General features: G+C 42.0%; 1 long non-coding RNA gene across 1 annotated transcript in view; it reads left to right on the top strand.

Moving 5' to 3' along the window:
* LOC145442999 (uncharacterized) overlaps positions 1-12150 on the top strand; it is a 445110-nt gene that overhangs the window by 210839 nt on the left and 222121 nt on the right. The window lies entirely within an intron of this gene.

Genomic DNA, 12150 nt, shown 5'->3' with positions numbered 1-12150 from the left:
GAGAAATTATCGAGCTATTTTTATACCCGAGGTAGTCATTCAGAGACATGCAGGCTTATTCGTATAGACTCTCTATAGTGTAACATCTATCTGATTCGGGGATAAGTAAATGCTTTGTCCACGCTCAAACTGAGGATGCTTTGAATTTGTATCTTACTCATGTTATTATTCACCCTCCAGGAAATATTTATAGTACGACGGAGTCTAATAAATGCCGTATTTGTGCGCGGGAGTTCACAAGAAAATGCAACCTCAAAAGTCATTTACTATGGCACACTGGTGTTAAAGAACATGAATGCTTGATATGCGGACGATGGTTTCTTGCCAAACAGAACCTAAATGTCCATTTGGCTGTACACTCGGGTGTGAAACCGTACGATTGTGAAGTATGTGGTCGTTTTTTTGCCCGAAAATACACCATGGAAGTCCATTTGGCCACACATACTGGCGTAGAAAGATTCGAGTGTGGGGTGTGTGGTAAGCTTCTGTCGGGGAAGAATGGAATGAAAAAACACCTAGAAACACACTTTGGAATTGGAAAATAATCGTGTCAGGTGTGTGGGAGACTGTTTCCTCAGCAATGCGGGTTAGAAACTCACCTCCAGGCTCACGTGGGACTGAAAAAATATCCATGCGGTGTTTGCGGTAAAGCTTTTGGTTCGCAAGCAAATCTTCACAGACACGAGACTACTCACTTTGTGTGAGCCGATCGTATTTCAATATGAGTGTACCAATAAATATTTTTTTCGCGTCTGTATAATTCTGTGTTGTTTGTCCGAGGCTTCAATGTCGGTGTTTTAATCATTTAGTGGGGTAGAGATAAAAGAGACGGTATTACAATAGACACGACTCGTCCTAGTCGAGTATTAGAAACCACCATGAAAGCAGGTCAACTTTATGTGACAGTTTTGATAACACCAATACTACAAAATACCATTTATCGTCTGACGGTGAAAGATGTGGATTTGCGAATAGGGGCTGGTTGCAATACCACCCGAGTAAATACACAGAGAGAGTCTTTATTTTGAACAAACCAAAATACATAACAAACGGCAGTGATGGTGGTACAGAAAATATACTTTGCACAGTATTCGGTACTAGATGGGAATGATCGACAAGACCGTGAAGGTCATCTAGTCTGATCACACAGTGTAAAGAGGCTTTCGGTATACCCTTCCGAAACGTATAGTTACGGGGGCATGGACGGGCGCCCGGGAGACATACCTTATTAGTAATTTTACCGTACGACTTATTTTAGCATCGGGGTGATTTTAATACCCTTTTGAAGATGTCGTGTTTTATTTGACGAAGTCAGAGGTTTGTTTCACACGGTGTGATTACGAGTGATAAATTGTAAACATAATAGCACACAGCAGCTGACGGGTCGCGGTGCGGGGCAATAAAGACGGTTACCGTGCGAGACATACAAGCCACCATAACTACACAGAGGTTGTCAGCAATGCCGCTACTTTTTTCCGGGTACTCGATTCTGTCTATACTCGCACTGCACCAAGTTATCAATGTGGCTAGCCTTCTTTAGGAAGCCACTTATTTTTAATAGTTTATAAAAGTTTAGCGACCCCCTCCGTATCATGCGACGATAGCGGAGCTGTTAGGCTTGACTAGAGTTGACCACGATTCGGGCACGCATTTTCATCGGCTCGATGTGGAACTGTCTTAAAGGTTTTACCCTCACAATACGCGGGAATAACGAGGCTTTACGTACCAACCGTATTGTTTAAAACTTCGAATTGTCGCCCTGAGCTGACATAGCATCCGAGCCATTTTTTTTCAACCCCCGCGCGTATAAGTCTGCAAGTAGCAGATGAACCGTGTCCGATCACAGTTGACCCGGCAAAAACCTGTTTAAACGGTGACTGTCAGGATCAGCAGACGCTGATTCGCCTACACTACAGTATTTCAGACATGGTACCATTCGAGTAAATGGGTATTTCTGTAGTATATGGCTGATATTAATTGTCAATATGTTCTGTTGGGGATGTGGGCAGGCGAATTTAGCTTTCCATAACGAGTGTCATCAGAACATATTCAGGTTTATTTCCATGCAGATCCATTCTTGTATCGATTTGTTGAGGAAATAACGATTTCAAGGATACAACTCTATCCGATGTACTCGATTAGGATTTGTCCATCTGTGCTATATGAGTCGTTGTGTTTCAGACTACCTCCGCTTCAACAGTTTTAGCTACTTACTTTTCGGGTGTTGGGATTTTGAAATGTGTAAAGTAGTTTGTAAATGGGTTCACCACACTCTTACGACATTATTAATCAGACACCAAAATCCGGCTCGTCTCGCTAGACAGTGGGGGTCGATCACACATAAAAACACTTGATAACCAGGCGGTATGTTCGCCGCTTTGACCGAATGTAGCACTTTTGACCTATCCGGTCTCCATTCAGATGCGACCACGTGGACCTGGTAAAATAGCTGTATAATTAATGATTGATCAGGTCAGTAATATTGATAATTGCGTGTATATTGCTATAAATTTTGTATCCTCTCAGTCCGACTTCCTGTGCGGTATGTAATCAAAAGATATTGAACTCGCCTATACACAGACTACTAAACTAAAAGAAGCGCACGATTCAAAATTGGTATTTCTTCACTATAATAATTCGGGATGTCAGTTGCCCTGTGGGGTCCAGATTACCACGACATAATTATTCGGTGCCAGCACTTTAGGCACCCATACAAATACATTTATATCGAAGTTTACGGTCAACATATAAGGGCAATCCTTTTCGACCCATGTTTTCTCGCTGGCGATCTTTTTGGCACTCTTCTATGAGGCCCATGTTGGCCCAAACTTCATATGTCTTCTTACATCTTGGCGTGGTAATGGCCAACGCTTAGATTCCTACTCTCATAAATGATGCGTATTTTTGTGAAGGAAGGGTGCCTAGTAATCAAAACATTTATCTACATGAAATCGTGTACAGTGCGAGAAAAATTAAAAAGTTGCAGAAATTGATATATACGTATATATTCTTCATTATGATTGCGTATTGCAGTTCAAGCATGTGCAGTAATGATTACGTCATTATGATTGCGTAGTTGATTACTCTAGTTATTACGAGAGCGGCTTTGCTAGGTTTCAGTAACGCTGAGATATGATTACGTCATTATTGCGTAAGTTGATCGCCTTCTTTGTTATTGTAGTTGAACCGAGTGCAAGGCAATATATAACGTGTAATATTTATTACATGATTATTCGCTGTACACTATAGATCGAATATGTCCAAGATTACTGCTAGTGATAATGGATCGGATTGACCCGATGAACTGGTATAGGTTTGCACGTGAAAAACTTGAGCTATCTGACAATGAAATTGCCGAATGCCAATACACGGATTGCTATAACTTAACTGAGCAACGATATCAAATGATACAGTTATGGATTCGTAAAAATGGTCGTTACGCTACGATGAACAAACTTAAAGAATTAGTTTGTCTGTATCAGATACCTTCGAATAGCAATTCAACTGTTCTGTTGGATTGAGAGACATAACGTACTAAGAGGAAAATAATATTGTGTAGACTGGAGAATAATGAAGATGCTCTCAGAAGACTTCAATATCGGTTTATACGCAATCATATGCTCATGTATGCGAAGCTGGTATTGCTTTTACATCGCAAATCAAAAAAAGGATTCTGATATCAAGAAAGTATGCCAAGATCTGAAAGAAGCTCTACACCTTGTTCTGGACGATTAGTTAATGTGCTTGCCCGTTATTACTTCAAATAAACTGAACATGTGTATTTGTGTAAAATGTGTTATAAAAGTCAGTCTACGGAAGTGAATAGACAAGTCTGGACCTGTCTATATTACAGCATATTAGAGATAGATTGTGCAATAACCTCAAAATACGGAGAGTACTGAACCTTTGAGAAATGACCCCGCTATCCCATACCACGGACGGTCGGCGAGTTGGCAAAACAAGGTTTATCTCGGTGACCTAGACAGAACGCAGTGCTTCAGCTGCTCCGGTGTTCTCCGCAATTGGAGGTCTACAGACGATGTATCTGAAATACACTTGACATATCTCCCGGATTGTTGTTTTCCTTGAGGGCTGTATTACTGGTTAGTATTTTTATGGATGATTGACAACCGCTAGCTGTCGCTATTGTATCATTTACATTTGTGTAATACAAGGGGGCGGGTAACTCCTTCGGTCGGCGGGCCGGAGAAATTAAGTACTTGGCGTGTCGAATTGCTGAATCGATACATTATTCGCCCATTGATCCCCATATACGAGGGATAAATCGTATTTAATCAATGTATTTTAACGACCGCAATGTCACTGCAAAGCCATATCTCGCCGATAATAACGAAGACAATGTGGGTTTGAGAACAGCCTTGTTATACAGGCACCGCCGTGTCTGCTTCTCTCTAATCAATGAACACACCGTGCAACCCATAAATAAGATTTACAAATTACTGGGTTGCTTCGAAACTGCATTTTGGCTCGACAGTTTTATGGGGACCTACTCTTTATCATTAGGATAGAAAGCGATTTCACGACATTTCTTTAACACTACTTCTACTTGAGTACTTCAAAGCTATATTTTGTCCTTCCATTAGAAGTAAATGTAGCATGTATTGTGAATCGCTCCAGCTATTTCGATAACCTCGCCAGAACGCGTAGTTTCGTCTGGATCGTTGTGTATACACAGAGAGAGAGTGCAGTGGCGACTTGCTTCAGTCGAGTAACGGAGGATGTCGATTTCACACGCATTCCAAAGTACATCTCGTGCGAATGATGTACCAACACCCCGGCTATTCTCGGTACGACATTGGATCATTTGGCTGTACTATGGTGGGCCCCGACATAGTCGAGTACGCTTGATCTTTTTCCCGATAGTTTGGGGCGCTTTTACTATTCACGTGTTTACACAGGTCCCCCGTATCCACGTGATAGCCTGCACAATGCCATCATAGCGTCATTTTTCCGATTTGGCTACGTACCCGACTTTCGTAATCTAAAACCGCATTTTGCGTTACTCGTGGTGTTTTTTGGGAATGTTGAGCTAACAAGGAGGACAAACTGACAGAAAGAGAGTACATTTAGGTGAATTGGGTGACATATCTGGGAAATGGAGGACATATGCTCCCCTGAAGGAGGCCGCATGGTAACCCTATTAAAATAGGAGGGTCGATGGGGACAACAAATGTATCGTATCGTGTTGCTATCAACCAGAAAACGAGAGTTTTGTCAAACAAGCGGATTGATGACTGACATCGACTGTGTCACGCTCGATTGATCACAGCTGATTTGCGTACAGCACACTACATCAAAATTACAAGTATTCGAATGACAAGTCATGAGATGCCGTCGGTGTGATCATCGTTCCTGTCGAAAAATTAAGCGATTTTCTCGAATACCCCACCGCCCAACGGTTGTATTGCTAGCCTATTCCCGGACTCTTTGGACCTGGATTCACAGCCCCCTGTTAGTGATCACCATGTTACAATACTAGCGTAAACAACCCTGTCAAAGGAGTCGTATGAAATATTATCGTGTGAACGTGGTGGATTAGCTTTTTCATAATAATATGAATGAAATTTACATGGATATATCCCGTTGGAGTTGTTGGCGGGTAAAGTTGTTATCGTTGTGTGATTTTGCCAATATACTCCCTGTGGTGGCAAATCTAATTACACTAATAATACCTGTACAGACAAACAGAAGTCCGCCAATGAGTCGATCCAAAGTCTCTCTGTACGTAAATGAATGTACAACGACACTCCCCTTACAGCAGAACTATTTTGTCTGGACGGGGGTGGTCACGATTCGTTTCCGGCGCGGATTTCATCAGTTTTGGTTAAACCCGGGCTGGATGCGGCCAAGTGTCTTTGAGAGTCGGATTTATGATACATTTTACCAGCCTAATACATGGAAATACCAGGCCTTTACGGGCCAGTCGGATTTTTTGGACTTTGATTTTGCAACCCTATAGTCGCAGTGGATTCCGATTTCGAAATCTCCCCCTCTACTCTACACCTCACCTCAGGCTATAGATCGCATCACGTATGATCTGTCACAATTCATTCCCATTATTGCACCACCGAGCGCGTTTCAGCCAAATAAGGTCACTGATCCCCGATGAAGCGAGCTACCCCGATTCGTTTCGTGGACAATTGAAATAACATCGTACTCGCAGTTACCGAGCGGAAAATGCAAGGCCCGAAGGCGTGACACAGCAATTCTCTGACGGTAATACTCTGCCGAGTCAATATATCCGTAGTATGATGCTGCAGATATGCTTGGAGGTGTTGGCATGTGTTGAGGATATGTTTCGATCCTCGGCACAGCAGGATGGATCACAAAACAAAATGGCGCTATGCAGTCTACGCGGCCGCATGTCATTTTCGACAGCGAGATTGATTATCGCGAATTAGGTCTTGGACAAAGCAACGATAGCAGCGCGTCGTATAATATCCGAGCTAAGTAGTTATAGTATACTATAAACCTGATCCTCGCACCGCCAACGAGCCGTAACCACAATTCTAATACCGCAACAATCCATACACAATAATACACCATACCGGGAGCTTTCGAAATACCAGTTGACGGGCTTCGATCGATTGTCGACACGTGATGATTTAAATCAGCCTGATTTAAACCAGAACCCTAAGTATGATGCAAATATGCTTGGAGGTATTGACATAGCATGTGTTGAGGATATATTTACGACACATACGTGAACACAACTGACTGTCTGTAGCGAAATTTGTCGACTTCGAGCGAAAAGTGCGTGGTGAGCTCGTGATCGATATGTGTATGTTACAGACGGGCAAAGCATTAGTTCGCCAACAGATCGATTCAAGTTGTATATCATGTACACTGTACAGCATACAAAATTAATATCTCGTGGTAAATTGAATATCATTTGCAGACACCGGGATGATTACGCTTGACCACCCGTGAAGCAGTAAAAAGAACCCATCATAAATACATTGTTTTGCTCGGGACTGTCTGTCCTTATGAATACGCTAGAACGAGGTATATGTATGGAACAGCCACATTTGTTGCTTGCACCGATTACTAGGTACGTAATACCGGGGGTTAACATGTTGATGCGAGCAAAATTGAGAATCAGCTATTTGCTCAATTACTTATTGTATTTATAATGTTAATTTATTTAAGTTAATCTATGTCGGGTCGCCTAATACACATTTCTACTACGACATTCATTCTCATTCTCGATATGACTCGAAATGGTATACATATTTATAATCGTAACAGATCGTTTCTCGTTACTGTCTGGGTCGATAACAAAGCAAAAAAGGGTTCAAGTACAACAGTACACAAGACACAGACCACAAGCGTCACTTTACATAGCCGAACGTATGGACACCTAAATCACGCACCAGGATCTCATGGATCAGAAGAAACTGTACTGACGTCACGACCGGTAATTATGACCCACCGTACACGAAATTGAATCAACCGTGGAACGACAAGTCAACCAGCTTGACGCTCTATTGTTCCCGAGCCACGAAATTGGACCACGGAATGACAGGTCAGGGCCGGCAACTATGGTCAAGCCTCGTCGTACACGACCGAAGTCAGTACCGGCAATTATTCCCATGCCCCACCGTACATGAAATCGAGTCAACCACGGGACGACAAGTCAGCCAGGGGGTTTGACGGGGAATTATTCCCAAGACACGTCACGAAATTGAACCACAAAACAATAGGTCAGGACGATATGTCGTCAGGCAACTATTACCAAGCCCCGTCGCGTATGACCGGAGTCAGCTGTAATTACATGTCCTTGACCAGAGGTCGAGCGAGGTTGTTACGAGTCCAGTATGACACAGGCCGTGGACGTCGCTTTGCCCAGTCGAGCGTATCGTCGGCGTGCATACCATTGAAATTAAAAGCCGATTCATTGTTATTCGAGGCAAAATATAATATATATCAAATATACAAGTCTCTTGTCCAGAGGCGAGGCAGAATCAGGAGTGGAAAAGTACAAGTAGAAGTACTCCAGTCTCATGTCTGAGTACAAAGGTCAATCCAGATTCTTTGTTCGTTTTCTCTCTATCGTTAATTATTCCCCCTTTTTTTATTGCCGCACAGCCAGAAGGGAATTCCCCTCGAGTATTGCTGCAAAACTGAGAATGAGCTAATTCTTACACTGTTTATTATCTTGATAATGTTTGTTTGTTCTTTATAAATCGCGAATGGGCACCTTCCGCACATTTATATAACTACTACCGGGGCTTAACACGTTGATGCGAGCAAAATTGAGAATCAGCTATTTGTTTAATTACTTATTATATTCATAATGTTACTTTATTTAAGCTAATCTATGTCGGGTCGCCTAATACAAATTTCTACTAGGACATTCATTCTGATTCTCGGTATGACTCGAAATGACACACATATTTATAATAATAACAGATCATTTCTCGTTACTGTCTGGGTGGACAACAAAGCAAGCGGGTTCAAGTACGACAGTATGAGACAGACCACAAGCGTCACCTTACACAGCCGAACGTATGGACACCTAAAACACGCACCAGGATCTCATGGATCAGAAGAAAACTATACTGACGTCACGACCGGCAATTATTCCTATGCCCCACCGTACACGAAATCGAGTCAATCGCGAAACGACAAGTCAACCAGGGTGGTTTGACAGGCAATTATTCCCAAAGCCCCGTCACGAAATTGGACCATAAAACGATAGGTCAGGACAATTTGTCGGCAGGCAACTATTACCAAGTCCAGTCGCGTACGACCGGAGTCAGCTGTAGTTTCGTGTCCTTGTCCAGAGGTCAAGCGAGGCAGATTAAATCATGAGTGGAAAAGTACAAGTAGAATTACTAATCAATAAGTTTCACGTCTGGCCAGAGTACAAAAGGTCAATCGATATTTTGGAAGCTGATTACGTTCAACATATTCGCAAACCCCAGGGCAGGTAGAATCAGGAGGCGAGTGGAAAAGTACAAGTAGAATGACCCAAGTCTCATGTCTGAGTCCAAAGGTCAATCCAGATTCTTTGTTCGTTTTCTCTCTATCGTTAATTATTCCCCCCTTTTTGATTGCCGCACTGTCAGAAGGGAATTCCCCTCGAGTATTGCTGCAAAACTGAGAATGAGCTAATTCTTTCATTGTTTATTATATTGATAATCTTTGTTTGTTTAAGTAAATAGGGTGCATGCGGGCAAATCGCCCACTACTCATACTACTTACTGCATACGAAGCACTAAGTAGAGCCTACGGAAAGGGTGCTAAAATTAGGTTTTTAGGCATAACACGCGAAACGAAAACACTATAATGAATATATCTATTCCAAATCAGTGTGGATTTTGTTGTCCCCTTTCAGATACCATGCAGTTCGGAACATCGAGAGATTTCAACTTGGAAAGTGTCAACATTATGTTCGGATGAAATGCAACGACGTTACACAGTGCATTACATTGTGATCTTGAACTTGTATAATCGTTTGGTGTCAAAAAACTATACAGTAGGCTACAGCTAACCTGAAAGTATAACTCGCCAACTTGTGCTTAATATGCAATCAGTGTCAGTAAATGCAGTAAAGCGCACCATGCCATTCACTTATTACCAGGCCGTGTTATTTTTGGCATTTCAGGAGCCAGATGCCAAAACTGCCAAAAATAAAAATTTGAAAATGCCAAAAATAAGCAATTTTTGGCATATGCCAAAAATAACACGGCCTGCCAAATATAGTGTATTTTGTTCATGGTGTTGTGTTAACAAGACCGCGTTACAAGCGAGAAGAGCGTTTGTGAAAGGCACGTTTCTTAATCTGGGTCCAGCCCACCCATTAGGGGTGAAAGCATGGTGTCCTAAATGGTGTGGGCACAGCGAGATTGAACGGCTGACTTCATTTGGTTTACGTCATACTTTCCATTTGTCCAAAGGCAATTTTACGACCATTTTTGACCGGCTTGTCGAGCACTAAATTTGATAAAACGGGTATCAATGAGAAGCTGCCGCAGTGCTGATTATTAAAATATTAATTATACTCTGCTCATGGAACTGGAACCCCCAAAATCAACCACGATTTTTGCATTGTGATCGAGTTGAACATTGTGACCCAACAAATTGTCTGGCTATTTCTGAGCTGCATAGTCTCGTTTTGCCAGACAGTCTTGTTGCGTCAAAAGCTAACCTTCCCAGGACTCTTCCATGCGAGTTGGTAATATTAAAGCCACCTGAAGTGACAAAAGTCCTCCGAAGATATATCGCTAGACTGAAGGAGAAATGATAGTCGGGCTACTAAATAGGATGTGTTGAGAGACAACACAGGAAACTCCTGGAAAAGGATCGGGAAGAAAATTCTTTCGGCGATGAGATCGATGGCACTGACGAAGTGATCTCTTTTCATGATGCATGGAAGCCGGTTCGGCCCTCCAAAGATTTTGAAGCTCTGAAAACCTTTTGTGGATGACTGGCAACATTTTTTCCCTCAACAGCTACTGTTGAAGCCGATATTTCCCAGATTCGCCGGGCGAAAAATGAATTTAGGTGACCTGAGTTTGGATGCACTGTTACAGTGCAAACGATTTAAGTCTATTCAACAGCTGTAACAATCAGCTGTTGAGCGTGTTTGTTAGGCTTTTCTTTCTTTCTTTTTTGCTTAGTGGCACCGATTACGATGGATACTGCACATTTTGTGTTTTCGTTTGACATTATTAACCTATGAAATCGTTAGGTTTTTTCTTCTTCTTATTGTTTGTTGGCACTGATTATACGTGGATGCTGCATATTTTGTGGTGTCTTTTGACAGACTGGCCAAAATAAAGCGTTTTTGTGACTAATTCGAGTCTGAAACTATCTATTTAGAGGGCGATGCCAAAACTGCCAAAAATAAAAATCGAAAAATGCCAAAAATAAGTTATTTTTGGCAGTTTTGGCATATGCCAAAAATAACACGGCCTGCTTATTACGCAACAGTACAGAATTTATAATGTGTTGTCTGCCTTTACGCATGGCCATGATGCGAATTGATTACCGTTTAATTCGCACAAAACCGTTTCCCGCCTAATTCGGCCAACAGTGAGCGGAATCAAAGTGTCCGTATTAAGCGAAATCGACTGTATGCGCGTTTTTTAATTGCCTGATCTACTCGAATCTATCAACGCCCTCGGTGTGGATTCTTACCCACTAGAATACTCCAGGGTGGGTATTTTCGATATCAGAGTCGGCCACATATTTGTACAATTGACGTTTTTCGTAGGTATCAGGTTGGGAGTATATGACTTTTTTCCAATTATACATTGAAGATGGTAATTAATACTGAGGTATGTAGTATCAATCACCCCTATGTAATGAAGCCACGCCTAGCTTAAGGAGAGGTATTTCCATTAAGACATGATTTGTGTCAGATCCTTTCTTGCGTTACGCGTGCATTTCATGTCTGTATATACTTTGTGCTTCATTTCATAACCTCTGTATTTCTGTTGGAATCACCAGGTTATCGACACGTTATGAACTGGAGCGCGTGTAGACTAGGGCCGGAGTCGCACGAATTTCTCTCTAATTCCTCTCCAAACTGTCCTAAGATTCCAAATTGCGACTATGGAATACCGAAATTGCGACTCACCCCCTGACTCGACATATTGCTAATTATCGACTCGGCCCTGGCTTAGACTCTCATAATGAACAGAATTGCGAAGCCTACTCTAACATGACACTCCGACCGCCCCCCCCCCTCAATCCGAGCTATATATTGGAATTACTATCATTTTCCAAGCAGAGAAATGTTTGGTGCAATTCTGATACCCGTCTCTTGATCAATTGAGTCGGCGTATCGGAGTTAGTCCACGTATTCAGAAGCCATTCATACAGATTTTTGAAAAGTTTCGTTTCGTAAATAAATGTTTGATTGGGACTTCAGGTTCACAGAATATCTTTTTAGTTTATCCTGCAGTGTTGGAGGGTTTTCTCCAAATGTCTGCTAAGCTTAATGGGAACAACAATTGCTGGTTAGATAAAACTTTATTGCACATCATGCAGAAAGATCGTTCGATATCGTGAAGCAATAAACGTATTCTGCTCTATATCCACACTTTGGCCATTGCTATTCTGTCTCGTTTCGTCCATATTTATAGGTCTGCTAGATTTGTTTCATGATTAGCTTGATAA

The sequence above is a fragment of the Botryllus schlosseri genome, chromosome 7, assembly GCF_051294905.1.
Source record: "Botryllus schlosseri isolate E-star chromosome 7, Bs_hap1, whole genome shotgun sequence".
NCBI lineage: Eukaryota > Metazoa > Chordata > Ascidiacea > Stolidobranchia > Styelidae > Botryllus > Botryllus schlosseri.
This window is presented reverse-complemented; position numbering and strand designations above follow the sequence as displayed.